The following is a 16,785-nucleotide window of genomic DNA, read 5'->3' as shown; positions in this document are numbered from 1 at the left end:
ATTTCAGAATTATTTCAGAATTACTTCAGAATTTGGCCGAAGAATCATGGGCCAATACACAAGTTGCCTGCTTGCTGCAGAGGGCTATGATGGTGGGTTTTGTTTCTTGCTTCTTTTATTATTATTTGCTTAAATGTTTTTTTCTTCTCACCTCGTGAACTAAGAAAAAAATAATTTGAACATTTCACCATGAAAATACTGTTTTTTACATGAGGAAATTAAATACCTATTTCCAGTTCAAATAAAAACCCATCTTCCCTTACCTTGCAATGATTTGGTGTTCACTTATACGTATTTTTACTGCAGTAACATAGAAAGAATTGGTTTTTATGAAATAATTTGTCTGAAACAGATTTAAATGTAACCTCAGAGGACAAAACATGAAACAGGGTTAGACTTTTAAACTAATCAGTTTTATTCTGCGCACAGCAATTCCTTCTGCTGTCAGCAGGAATAAAGTTTACTGCTGTTGGAAACTTGTAAAAAGTCAAATGTGTTCCTGTAAAATGCCTTGTCAACTGCAAGTAAACCAGACCACACATTTCAAGAACAAAGCATTTCTTTATTTTACTATCTATAAAGTTTGTTTACATGCTCAGAAGTAGTTACAAGAATGTGAATTGAACAAAGAGAAGGAAATGCTATATTCCTATGTGGCCAAGAAATCCTGCTTAGTGACCTTCTGAACTGCCTCAGTCAGAATACACAGGATTCAGTTGTTCATCTCATGGGGAGCCAAGATATGCCTATATCCAGATGTTGAACTAAGATTAATATGGATGTCTTCGTGATTGTTATTACACTTCAATAAAACAAATCCTTATACAAGTTGTATCACAATTAAATTGTAATGACAGACACAATCCCAGTTTTTTATTGAAAAAGTACGTTCTGTGAACCTTTCAGGGGAAGAGGAGACAGGAGGAAGAATAACTATTTGTCTGCTCAATATATTCTGTTTTAATATAGAGCCGCTTAAAATAACTAATTTTTAAAAAAAATCTACCTTTAAATCATACCTTATAAAAGAGAGGTAAAATTGTAATGCATCCCTCACATAACACTCTGTATCAGTATCATTTTGATGGGTAGTTTGCTTTTATTGGCACCTCCTTCTGAAAAAACAAAACAAGTGAAAGCCTCTAAGCTGTAAATTTTCACAGGCCAGGGCTCGGAATGAAATGGCAGTGTTGTTTTCCGGGATAAATCAGGTGCTACTAAAAACATTTCAGTACCAAAGGTTAATAATGTCTTCATCAGTAGCTCTTGAAAGAGACCTGACTGCCTAAAGGCAACTTAATTTTAAACACTGAGACAAGTCAATCAGTATACACCTAAAAATATGTATTGAGGGATGCAGTTTGCATACATTACAGCTAGTTTTTTCTTTCTAATCTGTGAATTCTTGAATGTGAAATCTTGAATGCTTTCATTTGCTTATTCAGGAACATAGGCTCAAGTGCATTTCTATGTAGTGTATCAGTCTGCTTGTTGCTGGTCACTGGGTAGAGAAAGAGAGTTTCTAGGGGAAGTACAGGGCACAGAGAAATAGCCTTCTACTCAGAATTCTGCGCTTCCTGTCATAGTGTTAAAAAAATCTCTTTTACAAGAATATTTGTCTGGGTACGGGGGGGGGGGATGTTGATGAGCTGAAAATGTAAATGTCAGCTCAGCCAATGTCCACTGACTGTGGCCTGAGAGGTTAGAAGGTGGGTCCATTTCCCATTTTTAAATTCTGCAGTATCAGAACTGATAGCCTGTAGCATTTAAAGTGGCTAAGTAGGCACAGTGCAAAGCAAAATACAGAGATGTCAGTAAAGCCATCTCAGTGCTTTTGGAACCACTATCCTGGCTCATGACTAAATGGACGTTTCTGACCAAATGCCAACAATTTTGGCAAGGCTGTGAAAAAGAAAAAAAATCTATGGAATTTAACTTTTTTTTTTTTTTAATTAAAATATCTGTTAGGAGCTCCAAGTTTCATGGAATCCAGTGTCAGTGGTTCAGGGAGGAACCCCCTTTCATTTGATACACTTTGTTACACCTTGTGCTTTGAATATGCTATGATTTGATTTATTATATTAATATCTACATAGGCAGTAAATAAGATATATCTGTTCATGGTCACAGGGTAAATTAAGAAAAGTATTATTTCCTAGACATCTGTTTAGACTATCAACCTTAGAAAGAAAATACCTCTGGTCTTTTTTAGTCATGTGGAAGAGTATGATTTATGGATGATAGTATAGTTACCCATTGACTCCTGGAAAGAAGTACAGCAAACCTGATTTTAGATGTGATTTAGAGCATAATGAATACAGGAAAGTTGCAGTTTTATCAAGGGCATTGGTCTTGAAACTTTTCTGAATAGTCATTTTGAAAAGCTATCAATAGCTAGGCCAAATAATTAATACTGCAGCAAAATATCAGTAAAGAAAAATAGTTGGTGACAAAATACCCTATCACAGAATCATAGAATAGTTTGGATTGGAAGGAACCTTTAAAGGTCATCTAGTCCAACCCCTCTGCAAAGAGCAAAGACATCTGCAACTAGACGAGGTTGCTCAGGGCCCTGTCCAGACAGACCTTGAATATTTCCAGGGATGGGGCATCGACCACCTCTCTGGGCAACCTGTTGCAGTGTTTCATCACCCTCATTGCAAAAGACTTCTTCCTTATATCTAGTCTGAATCTACCCTCTTTTAATTTATCCCTTGTCCACCTTTCTTATAAACCTCCTTTAAGAACTGAGAGACCACAATAAGGTCTCCCTGGAGCCATGGACAAGGAGCCCTGGAGCCTGAACAACCCCAGCTGTCTCAGCCTGTCCTCATTGGAGAGGTACTCCAGCCCTTTGATCATCTCCGTGGCCCTCCTCTGGACCCACTCCAACAGGTCTATGTCCTTCCTGTGCTGGGGACCCCAGGCCTGGATGCAGTACTCCAGGTGGCGTCTCACAAGAGGGGGATAAATGACCTGCTGGCCACCCTTCTTCTGATGCAGCCCAGGGTACGGTTGGTACTCTGGGCTGTGAGCACGCATGGCCAGCTCATATCCACAAGGTCTTCCTCCAGTTCTTTCATCTATGACATATGTGTACACATGCACGTATCTATTCCTGAAGAAGCAATATGGAATAAGCAGGCTCATCTGAAGTGGCAGTCAGGTGGACCATGCTGCTGCTGTGAAAGAGATTATAGTAAAGAGATGTGTCTCTAAGTTGGTGGTTTTCTTGCCTGCTTTCTGCCAAAGTCCCTCCACCCCTGGGGTTTCTTTGGTTCAGAAGTTGACATTAAAATACATTGCATAAAATTTTTAAGAAATTTAAAATTTGCTTTGGGGAAAGACTTTTGTTTCCTCTTCTCTCCAAAGAAAGCAAAATCCGCATGAGACATCTGCTTTATCTGCACAATTAAAGGAATAGCATGTTCTGTTTTCCAATTACATAAGCAGGAAAATAATTTCCTTCAATAGCTTGCAGCTGATATGGAGAAAGAGGACAGAACATAATAAGGATAATACAAGATTTTGATTCTGTTCAATTTATTTTGCATTGCTTTTTTTGCCTTACCTCTTCTGAGTTAGCCTTGTGACCTTTCAGTTGTTTTCTGAAAAACTTCCCTAAGAAAAAGTTGCTGGCCAGTTTGCTGATATTGTGTATTGCATTAGCTGAACCAAAGCCATCTTTCTCTTTGAGTTCTACTTTCCGCTAAGTATAATTATTTAATCCTTTTCTAAGTACTATGTGTATTAAAAAGTGTATATATGTACATATAGGACCATATGTGTATACAGCTTTTATAGGGCTGTATTTTTCATTTTTTCTCATTTTTAGTTTTTAAACTTTCTTTTGACAACAGTGCTATAAGAGGTGTGCTATTGTAGCATTAGTCTCTGATGGTTCATATCTGCTTTCATAAGCACTCATCAGAATGATCTCATTAGTTTCAGTAAAATGAGGAAATATTTCCTGAGATTCAGATTCCTGAATATTAATTTTCAAGACTTAAATATGAGCCCTCTATAGTGACATGTTTTTAATAGAAGAAATACAGAAGCAAGTGTGAAAAAATTTTCTGTGTCATGATTGGTGAGGTAGGTACCAGATATGTGCTCATTGACCTTGTTGTTGTCTAGTGACTTTCTTTAAACCCTCAGTAATGGCAGCAGAAGTTCAATTAACACATAGAACCAGGGCAGTGCGTGGGTCTAATTACTGCAGCAGTGTGCGTGTATGCAGTAATGGGCATTTTGTAGCTGAGAGCGTAACAAAGACATTAGGCATCAAAATTCAAAGGTCTCGAAAATAATGGGCAAGGAGGACCTTAGTTTTTAGCAACTGCTGTAGCCAGAAATCACAGTGAGGATCTTTTGACTGAATCTTTCCTCAACCAATATTTTCCTGAAGAGGCAGAGGGCTTGGCTACCCACCCACCTCCTGCTCAGCAGCAGTGCCAGGGGCAGACAAACCCATGCTCCGGGGGAGGTGTTGGAGGGCAGTTCTGGCTCTGCTGCAGCTGTCTCTCCCAGCGGTGCAGTGCTGGTGTCTCTTTAGCTGGCTCTGCTGGGAGACCCTTCTCTTCTGTGTTGTAAAAGCAGCTCTGCTGAAAAAACAGTGAGGTCTCAGGTCATGCTAATGTTTCCCTTATGATATCTGTAAAGAAACTGTAAAGGCAGTGTCTGTGCTGCCTTTCTCTGTCTTGAGTCCCGTGAAGCATTCTTCTTCTCTTGGAGGTGGCTGAGTCTTCTTTAACAAGGTGAAAGGGAATTGGCAAATATGGAGGATGTGTTCTCCCTTACTGCTAGCTTCAGCTCAGAAGACTAAGCTTCAGCTCAGCTTCAACTCAGAAAATCAAGCCCAGGCATATATTTTACAGTTCATAAGTAGTTGTAGAGGATGGAAGAAAATGTAGGCTAGTCATAAAAATAAGGGGCAGTGTTACAGTTTTTGCAGTCATGTAATCAAAAATATTCTTTCTCTCTTGCACTGAGCCACTTGTAGTATGTAATACACTGAACAGAGATTTTGTTTCCTTTTTCCCTCTCAGTTTTCAGTAAAGAAAACAAGTACTCTGTTTCAGCAAGTGAATCTGCCCATGCTTGTGATACATATACAGGCTGTGTGTGAGAATTATACCAATAATTACTGTTTAGAAGTGCTCTGCATGCAGATGCCACAATAAGGCATTGAGAATGTATCACATAGTTAGGGGAAACACAATAGGAATCTTTCTGCGAGTGAAATAATTATATTTTAGCCACGTTGGAACCAAATAATCCAGCTAGCTCTGAGTCTTTATTCACGTGTAAAAAGATCATTTATGCATTGTAATGCATCCCTTGTTTGAATAATTGTGCTGGAATATTCTGTGAAAGTTTTTGAACAGCTCTGTGATAGCCATACTGTTGGATGACAGCAGTATCATTAGTAACTTGCAGAAGTATTTTTAACCATGTGCAAGTCATCCTTTATTGCATTGTAATTTATCACACAGTTTTCACCTATATATTTCAAGAGAAATTAGCTATACTTGAAATGCTTCCCCGGCTCAATCAGCTCTATGCATAGGTTAGATGATCCTGCGTTGGCATGGGAAGGAAGTGACACTATGTGCTGTTTCAAGGCCCGCATCTGCAGGAGAGTGCCAGATGACAGGGTGGTTCAGAGGAGACCTGCAACAAGGGGAAGGTTGCCATTCAAGGTCTGCTTATCCAGTGAGGCAGAGTGCTGGGTAAGGCAACCAGAGGCAAAGATCTCCTGTGCCCATTTGAAATACTTTTGATGAGGTCCTTTAGCAAAAGTTTTTAAAACCTTTAAGCATGAAAAGTAACTGAATAAAAGAGAGAACAAATATACTTCTCCTGGAATGGAAATTGATGAACATATCCTAAATACTTGTCCTGTCTTATATGGTATCTACAGGTATCCTTCTATAATGACTTATTATTTGTCTGATGTGCTGTGGCTGTTTTTGTGTTCCTAAATAACCAAACAACATTTTTTCTAGTGCCTACACTAGCTCAAGTACCTTGAAACGGGAGCATCATTAAAATGCCCCCCTCCGGGAAAGTATAAATGAGCTTGGCCTGTTTATTTAACAAACAAACAAATAAAGGAAACTATAGAATGCAGCGTAACTTCAGCATGTTAAAGGACTTCATTGTAGTGGAGAAGAGCATAATGATAGGTGTGCAGGGCATGTGCATATCCCCATCAGGCACACAAATATATTAAAGGGAGCATGATTAGCTGCTGGAGTAAATTTACCAGGTAAGAGATGAATTGTCAATCCCCTGATGTTTACAGGTTGAGGCTGAATGCCTTTCAAGATGCTATGCCTAAGACAGTCATAAATTATGCTTTAGTCTAATTTATGTTACCAGCTTAACATGAGTAAATAAGGTAAATGGGTGAAACGAACCTGTGACATTGAGAATAATCTGATTGTTCCTAAGACATTAAATATCTGGAAAAATGGAGTGATCTCAAAGTCTCTGACTGAAACATTAACAAAATGAAGCAATGGTTGCAAGTACCATAAGCACATTTTCAAATGGGCAGAGTTTTTAGTACGTACATGCAGAATAATTAATTTTCTTGCTTTTCATTTTGGCCAAGGTTTTGTGGAAAAGATATACTGCATTTATGAAAGTAGTTTAGCTATCCCAAAATGAGCTACATGTATGTGCTATAGAATCTTTCACAGGTGTGTATGTATAGTATCCAAATGGCATCCATGGCTTGAATTTGATTGCATTTATTGTGAGGCTCAACTTCTTGATGATTTTTTCACAAGAATTCAGTTGTACAAAGATTTAAATAGTAAATTTGTAGGATATTCCTTAGTCAAAAAGGCTTAACATCTTTTGTTTAGAAAATCAACCCTCTTGTCCTTCTAGAAGCTAATAGAAAGTATTTTGAAATGGTAATAGTATTCTAGGCAGAAATCCAGAGCATTATATTCGTTGCCTGAAAATATAATTTAGGACTTGTAATACATTCCATAATTAAAAATATTATGCATAGTAGTGATTTTTTTTATTCATTTATTATCTGCACCATTGAACTAATCTGAAGAAAAGCAGCATTCTCAGGGGCACAAGTGAAGAGGCTCCCTTTCTAGTTTTACAAACAAATACTTTGTTTTTCAGCAGAAGAGACAATTTTTTTTTGTTTGAAAAATAAATTTTGCAACAACTTGCTACGCAATTATTGTTAGACTTTAGCTGAGTAAAGGTCTGAAGGAACATTCAGGATTACTTTTGTGACCTTTATATCTTGTAATGTATAGGAAATACTTCATAAAGGTAAATAAATAGGAGATTGAGAAGCAGAATCTTGTATAAAATCTTACAATTTTAACTGTGAAAGTAGAGCTAATTTTCAATCATTTGAAAGAAACTGGAAAGTATAAAACTGAAATTCAGAAGTGGTTGCTCTGTAGTTATTTTCTTGTTGCACCAAGTCTACAAGTATGGACTTTTCACTCATGTGTATTATAAGTTTTTTTTTGTCCATGTTGTGGCCAAGTGGACTCAAGATGTTACAGATTCAGGCTGCAGAGATTTGGCTGTGAAGCTCAGACTGTAGCAATAGACTCAGGTGGGGTCTGCACTTCCCCAGTTCAGTCCCAAAGGCATAAAAATTGGAAGTCTTCTAAATGGCAGAATACACTGGTGAATGCTATATAGTATAGAATATATAGTGTATAAAATCCACTATATACTTTATAACAATTTGTTCTCTTCTTTTGTATTATGTGCTTTGATGCAGGATGTTGGTTGGTTCTTTCCTTAAACATCTGTGCCTACAAATACTACTGCTTTTGTTCTTCTGAACATCCAGATGCTACCTATATGTCAATAACACTAAAGGGCAGAGGTTTATTTCTTCTAAATTTTATTAGACCTGCTTTACATTTTCCAGAAAAAAATAAGTCATTTAACTAGATTATGCATTTTGAATTTTTGTATCTTTTTCACTACACATCTTTTAACTAAATCTTCCCCACCTCTGTTCTCCAAAACCTTGAAATCAAGAAGTCAGAAATCTCTTTATATAGTAAAAAAGCATGCAGTCTACTTTTGATTTCTTAGTAACTTAGTATAGAGTAGTATTGGCGATACAGAAAAAATAGTTTGGAAAACTAAAGTTTGAACCCCAGAACTAAGCAATGCTGCAATGACGACTGAGTGATCACTTTTACTGTTTAAATTTCCAAATGCTGAAGTTCCTTTACTGGAATTGAAATAAAACATCAAGCATATGTTTTCAGATCTCTTGTTTTTGGAAAATCACATTATTCGTATTGCAAAAATTTCTGCTTAGTTCACTTTATGTTTTTGTTGTGCTATGGATAGTGTTTTTTACTGTATGTTACTTCCTCATTGCTTTACACTACAAAAATAAATGTTATTTTTATAATATAACCAAATTAATAGTGATGCGTATGTAGCTGAGTTCTAATTTTGATTCTATCATCTGGAACCAATTCAAGTTCCAAACTAATCTTCCAGACTAATTGTTTGACTCACAGCAAGGCATTTTATTCAATAAATGCAGCATAAAATGTAAGGATTATGTAGAGAAAGCTCAAAGGTAAACTCTGTTTTCCACTCTGCTGACAAAACTTGCTTATTTGTCTTAAAATTCTGAGCTGTTACACTTCAATAATTCTCTTTTACAGCACAGAATATATCTAGAGTACTACACAGCATTTCTAAATTTTCTATCAAACACAACACAGAAATTACATTGCCCTTTTATTTGCTGAGTGCTGTCTCACAAAGAAGTAATATGATGCAGAGAGAAGATAGCCTGAAGCCCAGTGTATGGTTATGGCCTATAAGCTGTTTGTTTTTTCTCAGTGTGAATTTGCTAATTCGCATAATAATTGGTGTTCATGTATCATCGCTTTGCCATTAGAAATCCAGTTATTCCGTTCAAACAGAATTTTAGGAAGATTATCTCACCATATTTTCTGTTGACATAGGGTACTTTTCCTTCCTATAAAAAAACCCACAAATAAACCCATGCAATACTGGAGTGGGAATTCCCATTGTAAAAGGTTACACAGATATACGTGTACCAAAATCTTTTAGAGTTTATGTGCTAATAAAATTAAATAAGAGACTTTTGTACATATCTCTTAAATCCATTACTAAATACAGCTTTACCTTCAGAGAAAACCAGATTAAACCATTTATTGTTGTCTAACACTAGGTCATAAACAGCCATTTTTTCCCCTTCACGATGAAGGATCTTAATCCATTAATCCTTATGCAAAATGTAAATGTTTATATTAGTCAGTTAGAACAAGGCTTTGTTGTGTTCTTGTTCTCTTTCTATATACACCTGATTTATTTTTCAATAAATTTTGTCTTTTAAATTTTTTTTTCTGCAGTGTAACTTTGCTGCTTGAAAGTCCAGATGTATGTTCCACATGACACTGGGGAAAGCCAAGTTTTATTTTGGCTGTAAATTTTAAACAAGTGTTTATTGCTTTCACATCTGAATTTGTGTCTATTTTGGATTTTTTAATGAAGTAGGTAAATGTTATTGATTGAAGGTTGGAGGTTGTTGTTTACCCTAGCAGCCAAAATACACAAAATAATTGCAATGGTACCTGCATGAAGCCCCCGAAAATACAGAACTGGGGTGGAAACTAATACCTCGGTGTGCTGAAGTGAAAAATTCTTGCATAATTCTTATTAAACCAAAGGAAGCAAGGGAGAGTCATCTCAGAGTGGTTTTAGATGATGTATTCTTTTATATAAAGTGAAAATGGAGGGAGGCATAACTGCAAGTACTTTGGAGAAGACTCTTAAGATCTAAAACAATCTTGTTAATTGGTGATTTGGTCTGAAAAGCAGGATGCAGTTCAAGTGGGACGAATGCAAATTATTGCACTTCAGTAAGAATAATCAGCTGAGCAATGAAAGATAGAAACTGGCTAGCTAGGCAAAAGTTGCAGAAAAGAAATTGAGAGGTTTTATTGAAGGGAACTCCAGTTGTCAAATTTATGTTGTTGTAAGGGGAAAAACCTAACCAAACCCAACATCTAGCATATCTTGGTTTGGTTATTGCACTTAAAATAAAATACTGGTCAGCTGAAGAGATTGGAGAGAAAAGTATGGAGAATGATCAAAGGTCCAGAAAACATGACTTGAGGCATAAGGAACTAGGCAATTTCCTTCATCCAGTAACAGGAAGGAGTGAGCTGATGTTGCAACAAGGGATTTACTGCAATAAGAAATATTTTCAAAGTTCATGGATGATGGACCAAGGGCGTCTCAATGCCCTGAGCTGGAGGACCATTGACTGTGAGAATGATCAACCTCCAGTCAAGCCTGAGCCTGTGAGGGATCTACTACTCCAGCTGGATCCCTAGAAATTTATGGGGCCTTATGGGATTCATGTCAGAATCCTCAAAGAGCTGGCTGATGTCATTGCAACACCTCTCTTGATGATTTTTGAGAGGTCGCAGATGACTGGAAGCTGGTGAACGTTGTCCTGATTTTCAAGAACAGGAAGGAGGACCCTGGAAACTACAGGCCTGTCAGTCTCACTTCATTTCCTGGTAAAGTTATGGAGAAGATTATTCTTGAAGGTATTAACAAACACCTGAAAGACAATGCAGTTGTTGGTCACAGCCAGCACGGCTTCATGAGGGGAAAGTCCTGCTTATCGAATAGGATTTCCTTCAATGACAGGGTAACCCACACAGTTGATCAAGGGAAGCCAGTTGATGTAAGCTTTTGATACTGTATCTCACAGAATCCTTCTGGACAAAATGTCCAGCACAGCTGGATAAACACACCATGTGGTGGGTGAGCAACTGGCTCATGGGTGGAGCACAGAGGGTGATAGTGAGTGGGGTAACATTATACTGCTGACCTGTCACTAGTGGGATTCCACAGGGCTCCATTTTAGGCCCTGGGCTCTTCAATATCTTCATAAATGACTTGGATACAGGACTGGAAGGGATACTAAGCAAGTTTGCAGACAACACAAAACTGGGAGGAGCTGTTGACTCCCTCGAAGGCAGGAAGGTCCTGCAGAGAGACCTTGACAAGTTAGAGGATGGGGCAATCACCAACCATATGAAGCTCAACAAGGAAAAGTGCCGGATTCTGCACCTGGGATGGGGCAACCCCAGATGTTCATACAGACTGGGGAATGAAATGCCGGAAAGCAGTGCTGTGGAAAGGGACCTGGAGGTCCTGGTCGATGGCAACTTGAATGTGAGTCAGCAGTGCCCTGGCAGCCAGGAGGACCAACCGTGTCCTGGGGGGGCATCAGGCAAAGCATCACCAGCTGGTCAAGGGAGGGGATTGTCCTGCTCTGCTCTGCACTGGTGTGGCCTCGCCTTGAATATTGTGTGCAGTTTTGGGCACAACAGTATAAGAAAGATATTAAGCTATTAGAGAGTGTCCAAAGGAGAGAAACGAAGATGGCGAGGGGCCTTGAGGGGAAGCCTTGACTTGTAAGGAGCGGCTGAGGGCACTTAGTCTGTTCAGCCTGGAGAAGAGGAGACTGAGGGGAGACCTCATTGCAGTCTGCAACTTCCTCATGAGGGGAAGTGGAGGGGCAGCAACTGATCTCTTCTCTGTGGTGACCAGTGACAGGACTTGAGGGAATAGCCTGAATGGCCTGTGACAGGGGGGGTTTAGGTTGGATATTAGAAAAAGAGTCTTCCCCGAATGGGTGATTGGGAAGTGGAACAGACTCCCCAGGGAAGTGGTCACAGCACCAAGCCTGACAGAGTTCAAGAAGTGTTTGGATGATACTTCTCAGGCACATGATGTGACTCTTGGGTATGGTCCTGTGCAGGACTAAGGGCTGGACTTAATGATCCTTGTGGGTCACTTCCAACTCAGCATATTCTGTGATTCTGTGATTCTATGGCTGAAGAGAGATGTCGTGGAGTATTCAACAATGGATTTTTTAATGAATGGGCTGCACAAAGGTCTGTGAGGGTGATTTTGGTAGGCTTGATTCTGACTTAGGAGGAAAAAACAGGCGAAGATCTTATGAGATACTATACTTCCAGTTCTATTTTGTAGAGTTAGTAAATATGGGTATTACAGCATGGAATTACATAAAAGAATGAGTAATCTTAAAAAAAAAAAGAAGCAAAGAAAACCTTCTGTTTCAAGTTAATTTACATGCTTTTTGGTTTAGGAAGCTTTAATTTTTTTTTGTTAAATTATGACCCTCCTTGAATAGCTTCACTTCACCTTTCATATAATGTAATTCAGCTTATGGTTTGCCAGTTAAACTGACATAAAATGTTACTATATGCTTTTCCTACACATCCCCTTCTGTGTGATAGGAACTGCCCAAAGCAGTCTGTAAAGGTTGCTTTATCTTCCCTTCTATCTCTGCTTAAAACTTAACCATGGCTCTGAATCTCACCCAGTCTTCAGCAAGTTACGTCCTTGGAATTTTGTTTGAAAAATTGTTACTTTGTTATTTGCATGGAAAAAACCTTTTTTCCCCCTCTTTCTGCATTTATTCCTTGAAGCACAACCATATGTCTTTAGATGCATGAAGTCTGAAAAATCTCTCAGAATATTCTCTCTCAGGCCAAACGCCAATGTTGCAGCAGGAATGCCCACTAGCTTTTATCAATATTGCTATAAAATCCAAGTCTCAGCTCAGTTGAGTTTGTTTCTGTCAACTGATTTATGTTTCTAGTCAAAATGTATTGAAAGCATAAAATGGAATTGAATGGCCTTCAAAAAAAGTGGAATACAAATTGCAACTGAACATAGGGAAACCTTTCTAAACATACAGTCTTTTTCAGGCTGTATTATTTCTACATTTTATTTTTTCTTGCCCATGTTTTTAACCACCTTAGATTTTCTGCCACTTTAGAAAGAAGACTACTTCTTTGTCAAGATTACTTTGGGAAATTATATTTTCATATACACTACTGCAATGTACTCAAATAGTACTTAGATCTGAGATTGCCTATAATTTGAAGTTGTACAAATTCTAGAGAAATGAAACAAAGGGAATTTTCACTCAAACTCTCTGATTCAGCACTGTCATGTAAATAACCATCTCCAGCTCTTTACCTTACTCTGTTTTCCCAGGGTCACTGTAGTTTGCTTACGAATTTTAGAAGCTTTTTTCTGGAAAAAAGGTGCAGATGAGTAATGAAAAATATGGGTCACAGGGTTGCTGGTGCAGAGTAGGACTTCTGTGTTATATCACACACTCTTACTGTCCTTAGCAGGAAGCCAAATATGCTTTGCTTCCCGAGGCAGTGAGAGAATGGCATCAAGGAAAGAAAGGGAAAGGAACCTTTTTTTATGGAAAGTTCTTTTTTTATGGAAGTCATGAATTGAAACATTCCACAGGACTGAATTTCTCATTCATGGCCTCTGTTTTCCACAGATGGATGAAAAGTGGATAATTGTAAGTGAAGAAGACAGAAGGCCTGGTGCTGTGCGTCATGAGCCTGGAGCAAATTTCTTTATGACAACTTGGTATAGCTTACTCTGTCCATGAGGTTATTCATTACATAGCAGTAATCAGCAGCACATTCGGTCAGTTGTGTTCCAAATATATTCTTTCCTAGTACAGAAGAAGATGATGTGAGGGTGGAGATAGCTTTCTTTGACTTTGGACGCTGCTTTACTGGTGTACAGTAAATACTGGACTTCCTTTGCAGACATATAGAAATAATGAGGGATTGGAGAATGTCTCCAATAGAGCATCAGGCTTAGTTTACTAAGTTCTTTCTTTAAAGGGGAATGGATCAGCACACCCATTACCACAAGCAATCTTCCCCCTTTGGCTACTTAACTAATTTACCAGGTGATCAAAAACTTGATCATCCGATAGAAATTTATTTGGTTTATTTTTGAAATTTTTGTTATAACAGACTGACATATTTTTTTCCACAGTCACAGATATTAACCTAACTTTTGTGGCATGTACTCAAGTTCAAAAAATACCCAGTTCCAAGCCCATGCGAAATATTTTTCTCCTCTGCTAGAAAAGTACCTACTCCTCTCAGTTTGTAATCTCTTTATATTTTTATCTCAAAGCTTATCTGAACCAAAAACATCATCCTGGCTTCTGGCTCCATGTATTGGTTTTGCGTGGCAAGGCTTTGGTAGCAGGGGGTATAGAGGGGTGTCTTCTGTGAGAAGCTGCCATGTCCTCTGTGCCTGATCGAGTCAATTCCAGCTGACTCCGAGATGGACTCACTGCTGGCCAAGGCTGAGCCCATCAGTCACAGTGGTAGCACCTCTGAAAAGCTGTACAACAGCAACAGCAGGCAGACAGAGGAGTGAAAATATGTGAGAGAAACAGCTCTGCAGACACCAAAGTCAGCGAAGAAGGAGAGGGAGGACATGGTCCAGGCACCGGAGCTGAGGTTCCTCTGCAGCCCATGGTGCAGACCATGGTGGAGCAGCTGTGCCCCTGCAGCCCATGGAAGTCCATGGTGGATCAGAGACCCATCTGCAACCCGCAAAGAACTTCACACTGGAGCATGTGAATGCCTGAAGGAGGCTGTGAGCCCATGGAAAACTGGAGCAGTTTTGTTGGCAGGACTTGTGACCCTACAGGAGACCCACAGTAGAATAGTCTGTGCCTGAAGGATTGCAGCCTGTGGGAAAGACTTGTGTTGGAGAAGTTTGTGGTGGACTGTCTCCTGTGGGAGGGACCACATCTTGGAGCAGGGGAAGAGTGTGAGGAGTCCTGCCCTGAGGAGGAAGGAGCAGCAGAGACAACATGTGATGAACTGACCATAGCCCCCATTCCCTGTTCCCCCACACTGCTGGGGGAAAGGACAGAAAAAATTCAGCAGAGGAATTAAGCCTGGTAAGAAGGAAGGGGTGGAGGGGAAGGTGTTTTAAAATTTATTTTTTATTTCTCATTGCTTACTCTGATTTTGATTGGTGATAAATTAAACTAATTTCCTTGAGTCTTTTCCTGTGGTGATAACTGATGAGTGATCTCTCCCTGCCCTTATCTTGACCCATGAGCCTTTTGATATATTTTCTCTCCCCTGTCCAACTGAGGTGGGGAGTGGTAGAGTGGCTTTGGTGGGCACCTGGCATCTAGCCAGTGTTGACACATCACATCCCAAATGCATGAATTTGTTGAGTTTGATTGAGGCATCAGTACTGACTCTATATTACTAATCAATAGAACAACTCTCTTAAAGACATAACAAGAGCCTTTCTTTCACTCTGTTCAATCTATATTATTCAGTTGTAGATTCAAAAATAACTGAATTTTACAGGATATAATTTTGGTCAAATCTTTATTGAAGCAGTTTAAAAATCAGAATGTTTGATATTCTTGCTCTTTCTGGCAAGATTCTGAAGCAAGATGAATCAAGACAAAACAAACTCTAGAGTACACTGCATTCTTTCACTGAGGATTTTTAAACCCAAGTGTAATTCCCCACATGAAACACACACATTTCTCACTGTGCCCATACATCAACATTTTTGAAATTATTCTCACAGTTTATCATATTTTTGTGTTTCTTCTTGATTATTTTCATGTAATTCACTAACAGTAGACAAATGACAGTGAGAAAGATTATTTCACAAATGGTACACCTTGCTTGTGCTGCTATTTGCTGTTTTGCTATTTCCCTTATTTTTAGAATCTAGACCAGTCATTGAGAAGGACACAGCAGAAGACCCACACTTTTGAAGCGGTTTTTCTCCTTATAAGAATATATGTACCTTTTTGCTAAGGCTGATCTTGACTGATATTCACTCTTGGCTTATTGGTATATCTGGAGCACCAGAAGCTCCACATGACCAGGCAGCTCCAGGGCAGGCACACTTGAGCAACACTGAATAGTTTGACTTTAGTGTCAAACAGTCCATTGACTGCATAACTCAAGAAAACCAGTGGAATATATGCCTGAATAACCATGGAGTCAAAACTTTGTAAAAGTGTAAAATTCACATTTATTGGGATAAATGTCAAAAGACAGCAAATTGTACAGTTAAAATAACTTCCAGAAATAACATAGTTTCTAGAGATCACTCTACACATTACAGTTGAAAAAATTTATTTTGCCTGTTAGAAAAAAAAATTAACTTTTATTTAGTTGCGTAGTCAAATATTAATTCATCTAATGTATAGTTTATAGGAAAAAGAAGGAAGAAAACAGATAAAACTAAATAAATTGGAACATGTACATAGTATGTTTCTTGGATGGAAAGAGGTGAAAAAGGCTGTTTTTCCCACCATTGGTGATAGAATAAGATTATTTTAACCAGGAAGGAAGATGTACTCAGTCATATTTGCATAAAAATTAACAAAAAAAATTTTGCACTAAATAAAATGATTCAACCAACTTGCTCTACATTAGATTCCTCAATGATAAAATAAAATAGGAAGCTGCAGAATAGTAGAAGTTCCTTAGCATCCATCTTTCCATGCTTAGCATAAAGTGGCCAGTTAATCCAAAATTGTGTGCACGCCTGTTCTTTAAAGAAGGTGCTTTTAGTTCATCAGCTTATTTTAAGCCTGTAAGTGTACTTGCAAAAATGACTAGAAACCTTTTAGCTAGACTACTTGCATGTTTTACATTACTTTGGATTTGGCAATTGACTTCAATTATTATTCATGTTACAATTTTCAATGTAGAATATAATCTGTTAATGTTGCCTGCCTAATGTTACTGAAAGCTTGACTGTATTTTTTTCAGTTTGTTCAGTCAGTGGTGAGACATTTCATTATGGTGTCTTTTGTTAGATTCAGAACAGAAAATGACTGACATGAAATGGCAGAAGTTT

At 38.4% G+C, this 16,785-nt stretch overlaps 1 protein-coding gene and 1 long non-coding RNA gene across 4 annotated transcripts in view; one reads left to right on the top strand and one right to left on the bottom strand.

The window, feature by feature from the left end:
• The window catches only part of SGCZ (sarcoglycan zeta), a 431,982-nt gene that overhangs the window by 12,056 nt on the left and 403,141 nt on the right, over nucleotides 1-16,785 (top strand). The window lies entirely within an intron of this gene.
• On the bottom strand, nucleotides 659-3,063 carry LOC127472313 (uncharacterized). The gene is made up of 3 exons (XR_007904959.1): nucleotides 2,888-3,063; nucleotides 1,020-1,115; nucleotides 659-746 (listed from the first exon to the last, which is right to left on the bottom strand). It is a non-coding gene; the product is annotated as an uncharacterized LOC127472313 (long non-coding RNA).

Source organism: Manacus candei, unplaced genomic scaffold (assembly GCF_025592945.1).
Source record: "Manacus candei isolate 608988 ecotype Guabito, Panama unplaced genomic scaffold, ASM2559294v1 h1tg000028l, whole genome shotgun sequence".
NCBI lineage: Eukaryota > Metazoa > Chordata > Aves > Passeriformes > Pipridae > Manacus > Manacus candei.
Note: the sequence above shows the minus strand (reverse complement) of the source record. Positions and strands in the feature narration are given on the sequence as shown.